Source organism: Odontomachus brunneus, unplaced genomic scaffold (genome assembly GCF_010583005.1).
Source record: "Odontomachus brunneus isolate Ranch 3 - 2012 unplaced genomic scaffold, Obru_v1 Obru_scaffold_317, whole genome shotgun sequence".
In the NCBI taxonomy this organism is placed as follows: Eukaryota; Metazoa; Arthropoda; class Insecta; order Hymenoptera; family Formicidae; genus Odontomachus; species Odontomachus brunneus.
Window position 1 is genome coordinate 102051 of NW_022639767.1, and position 17890 is coordinate 119940.

Here is a 17890-nt window from a genome sequence, read left to right on the forward strand (position 1 = left end):
GTGGTACACGCTTCCGAAATGTTGAAGAAGTGCGAGAATGGGTGGACGAATGGATTGCTTCGAAACAAACATCGTTTTATCGAGATGGTATCGCCCAGTTGCCAGAAAGATGGCAAAAAGTTGTAGAAAGTGATGGAAAATACTTTCATTGAAATAATTTAAATAAATTTTTTACAATAAATGCTTTTTCTCAGTATTTTTTGGGCGGAAACTAAGTTAAGGTCCTAATATATAGTTGTGATATTAACATTAATTGTACAAATAATAAAAATTACTAGGAATCGATATTGGCCCAGTACTGGGAATAGGTACTTCCCCAATGCTAGGAATCAATACTTTTTTTACTGATACAGTATTGATTTTCGGTATTGTGACAGTACTATTTTCCAATACTGGCTCTTTTCTATCATCTCAGTATCACACCAATACTAAACCCGTACTGACATCTGGTACTATGCCAGTAACGTTTACCATAAATCGGTACTGGGCCACTTTGATGCTAGTAGTAAATTCCTATTTGGGTATCTACGAACTCTTTGTTTCTGCTGTTGCTTTGGACGTTTTCGTGCTGATAGCGTTATTGTATCTTTATTGCTCATTACGATATCGAAGTAAGAGATAGAGTGATTCAATACGAAAGCGTCTAAAATAAACGTAGTCTTTATCTCGTTTGTAGCTATTTTCTCTGTGTCAGGTTCGTTGAAGGAAACTATAGCTCTGTAGATCGTAATCTTTCATGAATAAAAAGCAGTTTTTTCTTTTTTTTTTTGTAAGAATGAATTTTGAAAATGTGAACTAATGTCTAATCTTCAATCTTCGTTAACCCTTTGTGTCATGAATTTTTCCTTATACACGATTCACTTGAAACTTGTTACTCGGAGATTTTTGGGGTCACTGATTACGAATCTGAACTAAAAATTTTGAAATTTAAAATGGCGGATTCAATATGGCGAACCAAAATGTGAAAAATAATTTGATCAGAATAAAACACTCAAACAGACAGAATCGACACTCGGGGATTTTTGGAGTCGCTGATTACGAATCTAAACTCAAAATTTCGAAATTCAAAATAGCGGATTTAATATGTAGAACGTATAATACTATATAACAGACTTGTGCACGGGAGCGCTCCTGGAGTACGCGAGGAATTTGTGGCCCAAGCCTATTATACAAAATTGGTTTTGGTCTTAAAAACTCTAAGCAACTCAATTTCATGAGAAGAAAAATTGTTTTTTATCCGCCATATTGAATCCACCATCTTGAATTTGATAAAAAAACTATTCTTAAATTCGATATCAACGACCCTAAAAATATCCAAGTATCGTGTTTCGTCCAAATCAAGCTACTTTTCGCATTTTAGTTTGCTATATTGCATTTGCCATTTTGAATTTAACAAAACTAAGCTCAGATTCGAAATCAGCGATGCTGAAAACCTCTATATATAAGTGCACAATTCATAAACTTTCATAGTTTTTGTTAAATTGAATTTAATCGTAACAGACCTCCATTCTTACCACTTTGTTTATTTATAATAATCATATTATTAACAATAAGCAAAATTCTTTATTTTTTGTAACTTCCATGATATTTGAAAAACATAAAAATATCAAATTTGCTAAATAAATCATTTAAACTCTGTGAAAAAAATAATAAAATGTGAATAAATGTAGGTGGGTTTCTGGGTGACCCGCTGTGACTCTAAGGTTTTCAATGATAGTTTAAACTTAGATTTCAATTTAAACTCTATTTAAACAAAATAAATTGAAAGAATAGAATATTTATTAGAGATTTGAAAGAATTGTTAGAATAGAATTGTTTAAACTTGAATCCAAGTTTAAACTGCTATTAAAAAACCGGTCCTAAGGGTTAAATAGACAGATTTATAATTGCTGATAGCTGAATTGAAGTTAATTCTTTTAAGCCCGACTTTTTGGAAAATATTCATCGATAAAATTTTTTTTGTATTGAAATAGGTTGGTATCGTAGGTATCAAAAATAATCGTCACAACTTTTTATCAACCTGAATCCCTTAGAACAAAAATCACCCCTCACCATGATTAAAATTATCGTTTTTGAGTTTTTATCGTTCTAGATAATACGAAGTTTTTTGACAGAATATTATATAAAAAACAATTTTTCTTAAATAAAAATTGGTGAGTTCTTATCCCGAAATATGCGTGACAGTATCACGCATTCAGTACCGTGAGAGGCGAGACAATTCACGTTAAAAAATACTCCGAAACCGTGACAGTAACTGTGCTTTTTTAGCGTGAGAGAACTCACGCTAAAAAAGCACCCCGAAACCGTAATAGTATCATATACTGAGTACATTTTTAATTCTCCTTGTGACATGATGTTATAGTGGATAGACTTCAAACATGGAGTGTATTATGTGTTTCTGATTTGCCTATACGATGGAACATATAGGAGTATGAATTATGTTTGCAAAGTAGAAGAATTCCTCTTATATATTGCGAAACAAGCAGGCAAATATCTCAATTTTTCACGACTATCGACTATTTTCACGAGTTATCGACTTCTAAACACGTTCCTGGGAACTGAAGTTCTCAGTGGGCCTGAAAAGGTTAATTGAGCTAATTACGCCGAAGATATTCAGCGCCGTGAAAATTGAAATCTGACATACGGTGACCGGTCTCGACATTTTCGCCAGCTAAGGGAAAATCGATTCCGGGTGGATGCGCTCAGTGCATAGATGAAAGGTAGCTCATTAAGTTTGGGACGTCGTGTATGATCGACACGTGAGATTTACGTTCTCTTTGGAATAGTGAATGGTTCTCCTTTTCTATATCGCGAAAAGCGAAAGCGACATCCTCCGTACATCTTAAGGCTTCTGGCTAGTCAGGTTAGAAGTTCGCGTTGACGGTGGCGACACAGCCATCAGTGGTAGGAATAAGAACTTCGGTCATCGTATGTATAAAGCGAATTATGTATGTATATGTGTATATGTGTAACAGCCATCTAAATTTTTTCGTTCGAATCATGGCGTTATTACTGTCTGTAGTGCTTACATATTACACATAACACAATTGCGGAAGTATGAAAATTGCCCGGATACTGTGCTTTTTGGAATATTGTAAGTACTATAACAATACTTATTCTATCCTTATCATATTCCGCACCAAGTTTCACAACTGATCTCTTGTCAAAATGAACCGATTTCCTCACGTATATTTTGCAGTGTGTTGTAAAGGTTATTTCCGGAAAAGAACATTATCCGGAGCATTTTACGAGTGTATAGGATCGATTGCAAGTATCACTTTGTTAACATATCTTTTTATTTAGTAATGATTTGAACGTAAATTAGGTGTGCAATTTCTCGCTTCTGACGTCATCAACCAATATGGCTGCGGTGACTAGCCAGAAGCCTTAACTCTTTACATAAACGCGCAGGATAATAATTTCCCATTTTTATTATCGTAAGCTGAACTCATATCTAATAGTTTATAGCGTAAATATAACGCAACTTGTTTCTTTTTGTTCTTTTGAAATCTCAACTCTATAAAAACTCTCTTTAGTTTATCTCAATATATACATTATATATATGCTTGTAGAAATGTAACGATATATCGGAAATATGAATATTCATCAGAAGTTCGGGTTGTAAAATGACATACACAGATATCATCGATCGCCCAATATGTTTAGATATTTGTCTTTGATTTATTTTCATTCTTTAAATTTCTTGGAGTGAAATTTCACTTGAAAAAAAGAGTGTTACTCGAATTCAAGTAATTTTTCGCTCATATAGAATGAATTCTTTACTTTAAATCAGCGAACAAATAAATTTTTATAATTATCACGACGTGAAACAACCGATGATGGAAAAACTCTATAATGTTTTACATTACATTTATGAAGTTAATATATTGTAGTGATAATTAATTATTATATTTATATTATATTATATATAATAATTTAAATTTTTTGTTGTTACTAATGCGAAAATAAATTTACTAAAAATTCCACTCAGACTTTTGTGTTATATTTGATATGACGTATTGTGTTTAGAGTAAATTTTGATAATTTTTCCTCTTTTTTTCGTATTTCCATTTTGTTATTGCATGTGATAAATATGAGTGCCATATGAATCATTCGTAAAGGACGTAACTTTTACAAATCGACTATTAATATTAAAATGATTAAAATTATTATCAAATATAATATGTACACCTGTCTATTTGAATATCTTCATTCAAAATTAAAAAATGAATTTACTCCGATAGACTAATGTACGTAAATTTTACAGCAATTTTAAGTATATTAAATCACGAAAATCAGCAACGTGGAATCTCTTATGACTGATCAGATTGCATTTATTTTATGACATAAAATGACGAAATAGAAATACGAAAAAAAATCATTAAAATTTGCCTCAAATAATATGTCATCTTAAATGTAACATAAAAACTGAGTATAACTTTTAGTAAATTTGTTATTGCGTCAATATAATAAAAAATTTACATTATTGTATGATGTCAATTTATTAATTAATTCAATACATAGTATATTTACTCCATAAATGCAATTAAAAAAATTATGGAATTTCCATCATCGATTGTCTCGCGTCGTGATAATAACGAAAGTCTATCTGAGTAATGTATTTCACTGCCGCAGGAACATATCCAGTCTAATCGAGTGAGATATTCACTCATAAGAACTCAGGATCCATTCTAAGATTGAGTGAAACATGCATCACTCTTGCGATTTCGAATAGCAATATTTTCACTATTGTTTCGAAAATACTGCCATTTTTCACTTGTTTTAAGTGAGACTCTATTTCAGATAATTTAAAGAACAAAAAAGGAAATAATTAAAGTTAATCGTCGTTAACGCGATCCAACTGATCAAATTGGTCTCGAAAGATTTTCGGGATATTCGATTTTTTCGGCCTGCAACTCATGTAAGGTGCATTTGATCATTTGCATTTGGCAACTTCCGTTTGCCCGGCTATCTAGCAGACAGTCTAAGCAAACAATCAGCGAAGGCAAGTGCATGTGATCGTGTAGGCATGTGATAAAGCGGACGGTCCGTGGGACGGAACCTTCTTCGTCCCTCTGTGTGTTTGTGGATCATCACGCGGATATTCGATGAGAGAAAGAGAAGAAACTCTCGATTGGAGAAGATGAAACTTTTTTTAAAATACTCGTGAATAGTTTTACTATAATGTCTCACAAAAATTTGAAAAAAGTATAAACATACCCCTAAAAAATAACTCCAAACTCCATTACTTATTACTCTTAATTATCTCAAACTTTATAACACCATGATCTGAAACTCCATCATTCCAAACCTTATAGTTCCATAATTTTTAAATCTGATTACCCACGAATTAAAAACCCCATAATCCTAAATCCTATAACCCCAAACTTCATAACCCAATAACGAGGTTATGGAGTTTGGGGTTATGGGGTTTAGGGCTATGGGATTTTTAACTCGTAGGTAATCAGATTTAGGAGTTATGGGACTATGGAATGATGGAGTTTCGGACCATAGTGTTATGAAGTTTGAGGTAATTAGAGGTAACAAGTAATGGAGTTTGGGATTATTTTTTGGGGTTAGGTTTGCTTTTTTCAAATTTTTGGCAGTGAGATATTATAGTAGAACTATTTACAATTACTATTTTAAAAAAGTTTCACCAAAATCGATGTAGATTTGTGATGTAGGCCACCAAAAATTTTATCCACCAAATGTGTTTTTTAGCATACTGTGTGATGTCAGGAGAACCTGTATATTTCCGCGGGATTCTGTCCTTTCCAAGTTTCGTCACATCTGTCCGTCATGTCCGCTCATAATAAGGTTCGTTATCATTAACACGTAATAATCGCGCATCTATTTCGATGCATGATTTTCGCCGGATCACATTTCGAAAAGTAAACCGAGAATTATGTGGAGATATGCGGAAACGTCAAGTGCGAGACGCGCGGAACGTCAAGCGACGATTAACATGGAATCGATGACTAGCGACCGGTGTCGGTTTATCCTACACGCGAACACTACCGTGTGTCGCGAATACTCACACGTGTGGTGCAACAATCGTCGGTGCGTGTCCTGCAAGCGGCGTGTGCACGCGCTATCTCACGTGCAGTTAGGACATCTCATACGTTTTCACACAAGAACGGATACCGGATACCGTTCGTCGAACGCACCGGCGACAGCGCATATGTAGACACACACACACACACACACACATTCTTGCCGATATTATCGGCTGCCTTTATGTGTTACACGACTGTGCATAAGCGCACACGGTCACGCACACGAAGTCGCGGTATGCGTGCGCTCTTGGGAGAAGGACCCACCAAGCTTTTTGCTTGGTCAAGTCGAGCGATTCCGCTGTTTCAACAGCGGGAGATATACCGTTTGCCAAGCGAACGCCTTTTTGGATCTATGTAGGATGCTCAAATTTCGTCGGGTATCTATATCCTTGACCGTTTTGAAACGGCGCGGCTACTGTTCGATCTTTAAAAATTTTTGTTTTGCTGGAGATCTCTTTAAAATCGTTGAGTTGCTCGAAATAATTTGTTAGCTATATATTTTTTTAAAGTGAAACAGTAAAAATGTTTCTAATTTAACCAGTAAAAGGGCTGTTTTATCCATGAGTGTTCATTGATTTTCAGTACAAACACTCGCGCTTTACTATTCTGTTTTACACCTCACTGATTTTATCAGTGGAGGTAAAATCTCACTGCAAGATCTATAATATACACATATACGTTATACTAATATACTAATACAGATATACGTTATATACGTTATACTAATATACGTTTGTAATGATGGGATTAACGGTTTTCATATGCTTCGCGTGCACTGTCTGTGTTTGCAAAGTGCATTAATAATAATAATTGGCATAATCGCTGATTCTTTCAATGAGGTTTTACTGATTGCAATGCTATACTTATAACTGTATCACAAGTTATAAGTATTGCGTTTTAGTGAAAAATACACTGATTATATCTTGGAGAATGTATATATATGTATATATGTGTGTGCGTGTGTATGTATAATCTGCCACTGAATATATTTTTATTTATTTTTGTTTTAATTTGAAATTATGTAAGAATAAATGAGAATTAATAAATAAAAATAAGAATTACATAAGAATAAAATTAAAATTAATCTCACGTTTCGATAAAATTATAATTAAACTATGATTATATATATATATATATATATATATATATATATATATATATACATATAAATATATATGTATGTACAGGGTGTCCCAGATCACCTTTATAATCTCTCGTGAGGACGTAGAGCGGATTGAGATGAACACAAAAGTCTTATACCATTTTGCGATATTTCCAATAATAGTCAAAATATTAATTAAAAAAGATTGATGAATGATCATGCGTGATATGGTAGATGAGCAATGGCGCTGTCTGCCGTTGTATACTTGTACATTAAATCAAACTGACAACTGAACAAAAAAATCCTCTACCATTTTGTAAATGATAACATAGATTTTCAGATATTAATTAAAGAAAATTTGTGCATTATGGTACGCAATCTTGTAACAATTTTCTTTGATTATATATATATATATATAATTGGTGAGTCATCGGTATTATTATGTAATGTTGTCAGTGTTTACTGAATAAAGATTTCTTTTGCGATGTAAACTATACGCTCAGCATTTCAGAATTAAAATTCATAAAGTCCAGCTTCTCAAATCTCGATGATTATGTTAACTTGTATGCATCGTATAATATCCAAAACACGCGTATTAAACCATTAAGAGGATTGGAGGATTAGATTGCCTGAAAATCGTACTTGTTCTTTCATAATTTTTTATGACAAACTGAATGAATATGCGAAAGTGTTATTTTGACGTGTATTTATACAACATATAAAGAGAAGAAAAATATAATTTTGATGATCAAATATTCAATATAAGTGTATGATACATGCAGTTAAAATATATTTCGTTTTTCTTTTCAAGGTCGTCATTTTGCAGTAATATCTTGACTCTCGGTGGTTCAATTAAGCTGAATTTTAGGTAGAAAATTTCCGTAAGCTTGTCGTTATCGTGTGAACTACTGACAAACTCGTGAAAATATTTAATTTTGAAATATTAATTTTTTTACTATAAAAGAACTGAAAATTTATATTCTATTAAGATATTTGCAATTTTATTAACTTTTACTCAATTTATATTATAATGGTTGGACACCAAGAATCAAGATATTACTGCAAAATGATGACCTTGAAAATAAAAACGAAATTTTAACTGCATGTACCATACACTTATATTGAATATTTGATCATTAAAATTATATTTTTCTTCTTTTTACATGTTGTATAAATACACGTCAAAATAACACTTTTGCATATTCATTCAGCTTGTCATAAAAAATTGTGAAAAAACAAGCACGATTTTCAAACAATTTGACTCTTCAGTCCCCTTAAAGGGTTGACAGTAAATTACGTATTATGAAAGTGAATAGAAAACTGAAAAGTTCTTGGTTATTGACGAAAATCGTTATCAGGGGGTTTTTCGAGGTGCTAAAATTGAATCTGAACTTAGTTTTGCTGAATTTGATGAAGTGAAACCCAATATGGCTCACAAATGTTTGTAAGAATCAGAATTCCCGAGAGAGTTTCTGTTCGTCATATTGGCCTGCCATCTTGAAATTTCAGGATATAGATGGAAAATTGTATCATCATTGTATTTATTGTGATCTGATGCCACAAAGCTGCAAATTTTGAAGCTTCCAAATGCATTAGCTCATAGAGAGTTATTTTCTCGGAAACCATTGTATGTTTACAAATCTCGGCGGCCATATTGGGTCTACTGTATCATATTTCGCAAAACTAAGTTCAGATTCGAATTTAGCGTCCCAAAAAAATCCCTGATATCAATTTTCATTAACATCCATGAACTTTCCAAATTTTTGGTTCACCATATTGGCTCGCCATTTTGAGTTTTTAAAAAAGAGGAGAACGCCAACAGTTTTATTGTTCTTATTTCGACCTAATGCCATGAATTAAAAATTTTCCGGAAGTCTATGATACGTAGTTTACTGTCAGCCGTTAATGGGTTAATAGATACAATAGGACAAATGGTCTATGAAGATCCTTAAAAGACGCCTTTCTCTTTTATCGGTTTTTGTGTGAACACTTCGACCAATTTTGGCAGCATTGTTGCGAGAGATCGAATGCGAGCTATCGTGGCTGAATAATGCACTTTCCGATACGATCATGTAAGTTGGAATGGTTATTGATAGAGCGAGATCCGATAAAGAGGTCTACAGGTGTTTCTCCGATGTCGCGCGCGTGTATGTATATTTTATCCTTTTGTAAAGATAGTCCTGCATTATGGAGTCGATATTATGGTAACGGTAGGCGTCTGGTTGCAATACGTCGAGTTTGTATTGAATGCAGCCAGCCCGATAAATATTAAACTAGGTGCGAGAATTTGCACTTTCCCACTCGATGACCGAGCAGTCCCACATGTTTCATTCTATTTCAAACAAAATTCTTTAATATTTCTCACCCTTCTCCCTCTCCCCCTCTCCCATTAAAACATGTGTATCTGTATCAGAAGAATCATCTGATTGCGCACGCGGGATTATTTCGGTATATAGAGTATCTAACACTACACGAACGTCCTACACGATTGTATGCAGATAGAACTCATTAAACTGAACGAAAAAGTCTTGTACTGTTTCGTGAACAAATATAATAATTATTGAGACATTAATTGAAGAAAATTAGCGAGTGAGAGTGCTCATAATAAGGCAGAACGAGTTCTTTAGGCAATCTTATTCAAGATATTTATTAACGATCTCTTGGCAACACAGCGAGCGATACGTAATGTTGGACTGTATGTCTGCACTATCTACGTTATGATTTAACTGCGTTATTCGGTCTCTCGCTATTAACTGATAACTCATCGTTGTTAAGAGACTCCAAAAAGTACACGGGAAGAGTTTTTTTTTATATAAATTATTTTCAATTTTACTAGTACATTAAGAAAAAAATATCTAAGAAATAAAAAATTTATTCGCTCGAGTACTAATAATATATTTATTTTTAACTGTATATTATACTAATATACAGTTTTACATTGAGAAAATATATTTTTCAAAGAATTCGATTCTGCTGATTAGAAATGATACTTTAATCTTGCGCATAATTGGGGTTGGGGTGGATTATGAAGAAACACCGAGGGTACAAAATCTCATACTTTGTATTTTATTTGTTCAAATCATGACCTATTTAATGCACCAGTCGCAATTGGATTCTGCTGATGAAAAATAATACTTTATTCTTGCGCTTAATAAGGTTGATTTTAATTAGGGGTTGTTTTACGATTAATGGGTCAATATGTTGAGTTTCTTTTGATGGTACAAATTTAGTACAAATTCAGTACTTTGGATTGCATACGTTGTTTCCGGTTTTTTTTTTGTTATAATCCTTGATCGTAACTTGGCAATGCCCCTGTTTTTTTCAAAACACGGGGTACAAAATTTGCAGTAATTATACAAATTAGTACAAAATGGGTACTAAATAATTACATAAGTCCGATTTAATTCTGCCGATTTGGTCCTGCTAGCTTAAAAGATGTGAAAATTGTCACACCGACGACGAACAGCGACATGTATATGTCCCGTAGCCTTATGTGTGTACTCTGTAGCCACATGCGCATGCTCAGTGATACGAAATATAATGCACGAAATTTGAAATGTATATTATAACAAATAAAACGCAACAATGTATAGTAACAACGCATATAGTCCGTATAGCACTGCAAACAATGTTGTCTTTTAGAATTTGGCTATATAACGTATGATAAAGAAAAGATTTTTTAATTCAGTATGGTGTGTTGACATCTACAATTCAATGCTGTTTCTGTGGTAGTATTGTTAACATTAATAAGGAAACATTAATGTACTGATGTAGATGTACTATATAAAAAATGTACACAAAAAAACGTATGTTAAAGCAGTGCAATTTATATATTAGTGCAAAAGAAGGTACTTGGTTCGGGAAAAGCCATCTTGCCGTGGCAACAATATGTCGAATTGTTGCATGTTTTTTTAATGCTAAGACACCCACGTCAAGATGACATTCAGGATGAAACCGGCATCATATCATTGTCCACGATTGTTGATTGGTTCAATTTTTGCCGAAAGGTAAGTATATTTTAACACACACACACACACACACACACACACACACACACACACATATATATATATATATATATGTGAATATAGAAACTATATAGTTAAAAAATATAAAATGAATAGAACATTAATGATATAATTTCTTCTTACAGGTCTGTGTGTTCTGGGCTGAAAAGCACAGTGAAAAGCTTGGTGGCCCAGGACACAGTAGAAATTGATGAAAAAAATTGGCAAAAGAAAGTACAATCGTGGATGACTGATCACTGGACACTGGATATTTGGAAGGTATGAGCGAGACACGAAGAAGATTTTCATCGTTCCAGTACAAAATCGAACAGAGAAAATACTCCTGGCATGGAATATAATAAAAGAGTGGATATTGCCAGGAACTACCATCGCGTCAGATTGTTGGAAGTTGTACAAGTGTTTAAGCACTGAATGCTTCCAACATTTGACAGTAAACCACTCCTATAACTTCGTTGATCCTGAAAGTTCTAAGTGATTAACCCTTACTGGTCATATGGGGTATACAGCACCCCAAGCAATTTTCAATTTCAAATTACGCTCCCTTAAACATTCAAAATAGGGTCAGGGACGTCACCTGCCGTTAGTCAAGACTCCCAACTATGCGTTTGAACATTTCGGTTAAGTTGGCGAGGCGTCAGTGTGCTTCCAGCAGTCCGTAAAGCAGGAACAGAGTGTAGTGCACCCCACTGTGAAATAACTTTTATTAAGATCCATTTATAAACTATTTTTTTTCCAAAAAATATAGGTATTGAGCAGTAAAATTTTGAAGTTTTCAGACCTTAATATTATTATTTAAAAATTTGACGAATTTTTGAAAATTTATTTTTTCGAAACTTTTAATTTAACGCTAAATCTAAGTATGTTTTTTTGTTTTTTTATCTATTGCATGCATGTTTTTATGATCTTCAAGAATGTGTTAACACCACTAAATAATTTAAAAATGCGATCTGATTAAAATAGCAACACGAAAATGATATTGAGGTGTGCCACATCCCATGTGACCAACTTGTTACGATTAGAAAGTGTGATTAGTAAGATTTAATATTTGCTTTTTACTTGGTAATTATGTTTATTTTTTCTTTGTATGTTTTAAAAAAATTTGTTATTTGCAGGCGCACATTTACATAGAGCGCGTTTGGAGAGAGGTTCGCGGAAATATTCCAAGATATGGAACCCGTGAAGAACATGTCCTTGGATATTCATGCGAATATCTCTTTAAACGCGCCTATAGCCGCCTAAAACAAATTGAAAACTTCTTCGATGTCATCGCAGAATTATATCCTCCAAAATCCAGTTTCGAAGACCAGCCGGGGACATCTGCCGAACTAAGTACCAGTACTGCATAAACACGCGTTTTTTGTGTACATTTTTCATATGGTACCGTTTTCTACATTGGTATATTAATATTTCTTTATTAATGTTAACAATATTGCCACATAAACTGCACTTTATTATAAATGTTATTAAACACACAATGTTAAATTAAAGTCTACTAACTGGTGCAATATTATATATTTTTATATTGTAATAAATGTTATTTGCTGTTGTAATGTCTTTTAATTACAATGGATAAGTGATGTTTAAAATATCTATCTCTAATGACTAACTTTGACATGTAATAGTATATATGACTATGTAATAGTATATATGATAATATAATATATTTACAGTATATAAGTAGCTACAAGAAAATATATACAAAGTCTGCACCACGTGTATATGCTTTGTGGTAATGTGCATATACAAGCAGTGCGCGAATTTGGAATATACTTGTACATGCATAAGTAACGAAACATTTGCAAACAAACTGGGGATCCAGGGGGCAAAGCTCCCGGTTAAGGAGGGTTAGGGGGAGCGAAGCCCCTTTGGTTCGATAAAAATAATATTCTAAAAAAAAATAAAAATGCATCTCGCATTAAGTGTGTGTTGTTTTTATGTATAATGCATATGTCCTACCTTGCGTTGGAGTCTTACTAATCTTTTCAGTATCTATTTTAGTATATAGTAGATTCATACATTTAGTAAAGCAAAAATTTAGTAGAACATTCTCACTTATGTAAGGATTTTGCTAATCTTTCCGATATTTATGATTTTTACTGTATTGTAGACTTATTTTTTCAGTAAGGTAAAGATTTTATAGGTATAATCTCTGTAGCAACAAATCTCACGCAAAAGTACGCAAATGAAGCATGTGCGTACTTATAATGCATTGCTTATATTTTTATAAATATATTTATTGAATCTTGCCTTACTAAATAAATGAGTCTACAATATACTAAAAATCGTTAATATCGAAAAAATGAGCAAGATTCCTACGCAAGGGAGAATGTTCTACTAAATCTTCGCCTTATTAAATGTATGAGTTTACTATATACTAAAATAGATATTAAAAAGATTAGTAAGACCCCTTCGCAAGATAGGACGTATGAATCACACGCAAAAACAACACATATTTAACACACTATGCGAGATGTATTTTTATTTTCTTTTAGAATATTATTTTTATCAAATATATTTATTATTATGTAGGGTGAAGCCCCCCTCCTAAACCCCCTTGACCGGGAATTTCGCCCCCTGGACCCCCAGTTCATTGTTTACAAACGTTTCAATACTAATGTTTAAATAATGTTTTATTACTCATGTAAATCCTGAACAGAAATTGGATATCAGAAATGTCTAGTATCTGTACTAATTAGAATTACAAGTTATTTTTTTGTATCTAGCTAGATAATTTTTCTGGTACAGCCATTAGAAGTAAAAGTGAGTGTTATATTCCTAGCTAGTAGCGATGTAAGACCCAACTTTTCTGTGTCATTACTAGACAATCACTAGATTCAATTTTTGCTCAGGTACATGTCGCTGTTTGTCGTCGGTGTGACAGTTTTCCTAACCTACAAAGTGATCAAATTTATCAATTAATATCTCGCTTCGCAGTAGAGAGCGACGATTTTTCCAAATAGAAAAATTGTTTGCCTTTAAAAAAACGCGTCGATTGAATATTTTTTCGTTAAAATCGGAGGTGAGGAGTGTAAACTATATAATTACCAAAGCAATATTTTGCTCTGATCTTTATAAAGTTACAGGTGGTCAGATAGCTTAGAAGACTACTGGCCCCTCGTATTATCTATCTCTTTTTAATATCTTTTTAACGTTAGAAGCGAGAAAATGCGTGCTAAAAATTCTTGCGAGATATGTTAAAATAAAAATATATATTGTTGTGTCCGGGACACAAGTTATGTAGCAGTGTCCGTTGTCCGCTTTAGGCCGACGATGTCAAGAATTGATAAGCAGTCAGCTGGTTGATAGGGGAATAACAAAAAAAAAGAGAGAATCGCACTCAGGCTTCGGCGGAGAGTTGACGTGTGTTGTTGCGACGTGTGGGATTTCTGTAAATTATCTTTTGGAAGAAAGAGAACGAACTTGCTTGTTTTTATGCTGTATATAAAGCTTGTTCTGTTAAAACGTGTTCTTGTTTACTTGGGCAAGTACGGCGGCGATTTATCTGTGTGCGTGTAACAATATCCATAAAGTAACACTTACAATCGATTAAACAAATTTGTAAGATATTTCGTGCACTACCCTTTTGCTTTAACAATCAATAATTTGTTGTAAATTAACGTGACATACAATTCATCTTCTTAACCTATTTCTTCGCCTATTTCTATTCAAATTAATTTACAATAAATTATTGATTGTTAGAGCAAAAGGGGAGTGCACGGAATATCTTACAAATTTGTTTAATTAATTGTAAGTGTTACTTTATGGATATATATTTTTATTTCAACATATTTCACAAGAACTTTTAGCATGCATTTTCTCGCTTCTGACGTTATTAAAAAGAGATAAACAAGGGAGGAGCCTAAAGATTCAAGCCACACACACACGCACGCACGCACGCACGCACGCACATCCATCTAGCTATTTCCAAAAAATATGGTACACATAAGTTCAAGTAAAAAATGAACATATCTGAAATTATTTATTAATTATTTGCTTTCTTTTCCTGAAAATGATGTTTTGTGCACTAGCTATAAAAAAATTATAAGTGGCTGGATAGCTTATTTTTAAACTATCTAGCTATTATAAAAAACGTATACACACAAACAAAAGTAAAAAATCAATAGTGTACAAATTATCTGCTATTTTTTATTATTATTTGTAACAGAAAAAATCACTTTCCACGAATTATTAAATTGATACAATAATTATTACTTCATCTGACTGAATTTCTTTAATGCACTTTATTCTTGTAAGCTTTGGTTTGGCTGCATAGTGTCTGATCGTAAATTTTTTAAATTTATTTTGTGAATAAAAAATTTGGGACTTGCATATCTTAAAAGCAAATAACTTAGAAAAGATTTTTGTACTATAGTGCGAGCAACTAATTTCTTTAATACTGTTTATTCATGTAGTCATACTTTTAAGATAATAATATCAGGGCACTCGGTCTACATATATTATATCTATGAATCGTAGCGCCTCTGACGACAAAAACGTTAAACTGAACATTTTCTCAGACGACGAATTCCCTAGTCGTGAAACTTAGCAATTTCGGACTTTAAGCTAAGATATCTCAGCTTCTGAAGAACGTAGAGCAAAAGTAAAGACATTTTTAGATAATAGACTTAAGATTTTTAGATAATAGACTTAAGATAATAATATCTTACTCTGTAACTTTTTAAAGATCAGAGCAAAAAATGCTCTCATTTTATGCTTTCCATAGCAAAAAAGCAAAAAATTTGACAAAAAATGTGATATATAATTTATTATGTAATATTATTATATGATATATAATTTATTATGATCTGTAATTTATTATGTTCTGATAATTTTGATCAGATAGTTTAATGTATCTGAAAATAACAAATTTTTTAATAACACATTTGAATTCCTAGAATATAAATAGTATACATACGAAAGAAAAGACAGTTATTGCAGAATGGCGATTTATTTCTCGGTTACAAAATTCTATAGTAATGTTTATTGTATAGTAATGCTTAATGTAATGGTTTACTATCAAGCGACACGGTAGTGTCGCGAAACCAAGTGCAAGCACGAAGCAACGGGCTTGCGGCCAACCGTGTACTTACACTGCGACATTAGTTGATTGCATACCAGATTTTTTGTTTGACCATAATAGTTGAATCGATGATATTCTAGGTAGACTCAATCGATTTCTTGGGTTTATATTACTTAATAAAAATGTCTTTACTTTTGCTCTACGTTCTTCAGAAGCTGAGATATCTTAGCTTAAAGTCCGAAATTGCTAAGTTTCACGACTAGGGAATTCGTCGTCTGAGAAAATGTTCAGTTTAACGTTTTTGTCGTCAGAGGCACTACGATTCATAGATATAATATATGTAGACCGAGTGCCCTGATGGAAAAATTTTGCTGAAAATATAATGAAATTTGCTGAAAACATAATGAAATGTGCTGACATTTTGCTGAAAAAATCTATCGATTGACTTACTTTCATTATGATTTCAGCAATATTCATTGAAAATCAGCGAAAATTTAGTCAATTTCAGTAAGTTTCAATAAAATTCAGTAAAAAATCATTAAAATTTAAAATAAAAAAAATATTATTCAGCACCCATACAGCACTAATGTTGAATCAATGTTGAAAAAATGTTGAATTGCAACAATGTAAATATTGCAGTAACATTGAGAAATATTGAATCAATGTTGCACAAACCTTGATATAATGTAAAAATGTGCGCTTAAATGTTTTTCGTGTAGCTTTCATTAAAAAAACTAATTCCTAATTTTCTCATGTCTCATAAACTGCTAGGAACCGAATATTGTCAAACATACTCCAAATCTTTCGCGAATCTTCCCTTCGGTAATTTCGAATCCGAATGCCGGCACCCATTCATGTCCTGACTGCGTTAAAATGTTTGCTTACCTGACGATCGAACAGCACGCGGTGATTCTAGTGACTCCAACGATGTTTTTACAATTTATGCTTATATAATATGTACTTATAGTATTCACAGTATATTATAATGTACCTAGCAAATACGTGCGTTGATTCACCTATCTATTTTATTTAATACCTCTAAAGTTTATGTAGTTATTTACAAAATGACTTCGACTATTACTTTCAGTTTAATATTTTTTATACATTTTTTGTTATCGATACAGCTAGCGTCAGATTCTATGTAATAGAAAATATTATGAAATAAAAGAATATTCAGGATTTGCGCAAAATTGCTTAAACGCATTTCAATTTTACATATAAACAATAAAAATATATAGGATTATACTATATTGTAATATAATATATATATATATATATATATATATATATATATATATAATATAATATAATATAACATAATATATATACAGGGTGTCCCGCGTAAGACGGACCAAAAGAAAAATATAAGTAGAACACATAAAAGTGAACAAAAATTGTATAGGTCATTTTTCAAACAACTACGTAAAATTTCGAGATATTAATTAAAATAATTGAACAAATAGAACAGGACAAATTAGAACGCGCGATGCGACAGGCGGGACATACGGCTCGCAGCAGTCGGCGAAGAAAATGGAAGAACGCGTACATGTACACGGACGCACACACGGAGCTACTCATTTCAGTATGCCAAACGGCCCACCTCTGTGGCCTATAAGACAGGCCCGCGAGCAATCATCCATTTTCTTCGCCGGCCGCGGCGAGCCGTATGTTCCGCCTGCCGTGT

At 32.8% G+C, this 17890-nt stretch overlaps 1 protein-coding gene across 5 annotated transcripts in view; it reads left to right on the forward strand.

Moving 5' to 3' along the window:
* LOC116853405 overlaps positions 1-17890 on the forward strand; it is a 146267-nt gene that overhangs the window by 89796 nt on the left and 38581 nt on the right. Inside the window, exons 2-3 of one of the 5 annotated variants that reach the window (XM_032834473.1) lie at positions 11312-11444; positions 12299-12581. The exons of 3 other annotated variants lie outside the window; for them this stretch is intronic. The gene's annotated coding sequence lies outside the window, so the exon portion shown is untranslated. The remainder of the gene's footprint in view (positions 1-11311; positions 11445-12298; positions 12582-17890) is intronic. One more of the 5 variants, XM_032834474.1, reaches the window with a different exon arrangement.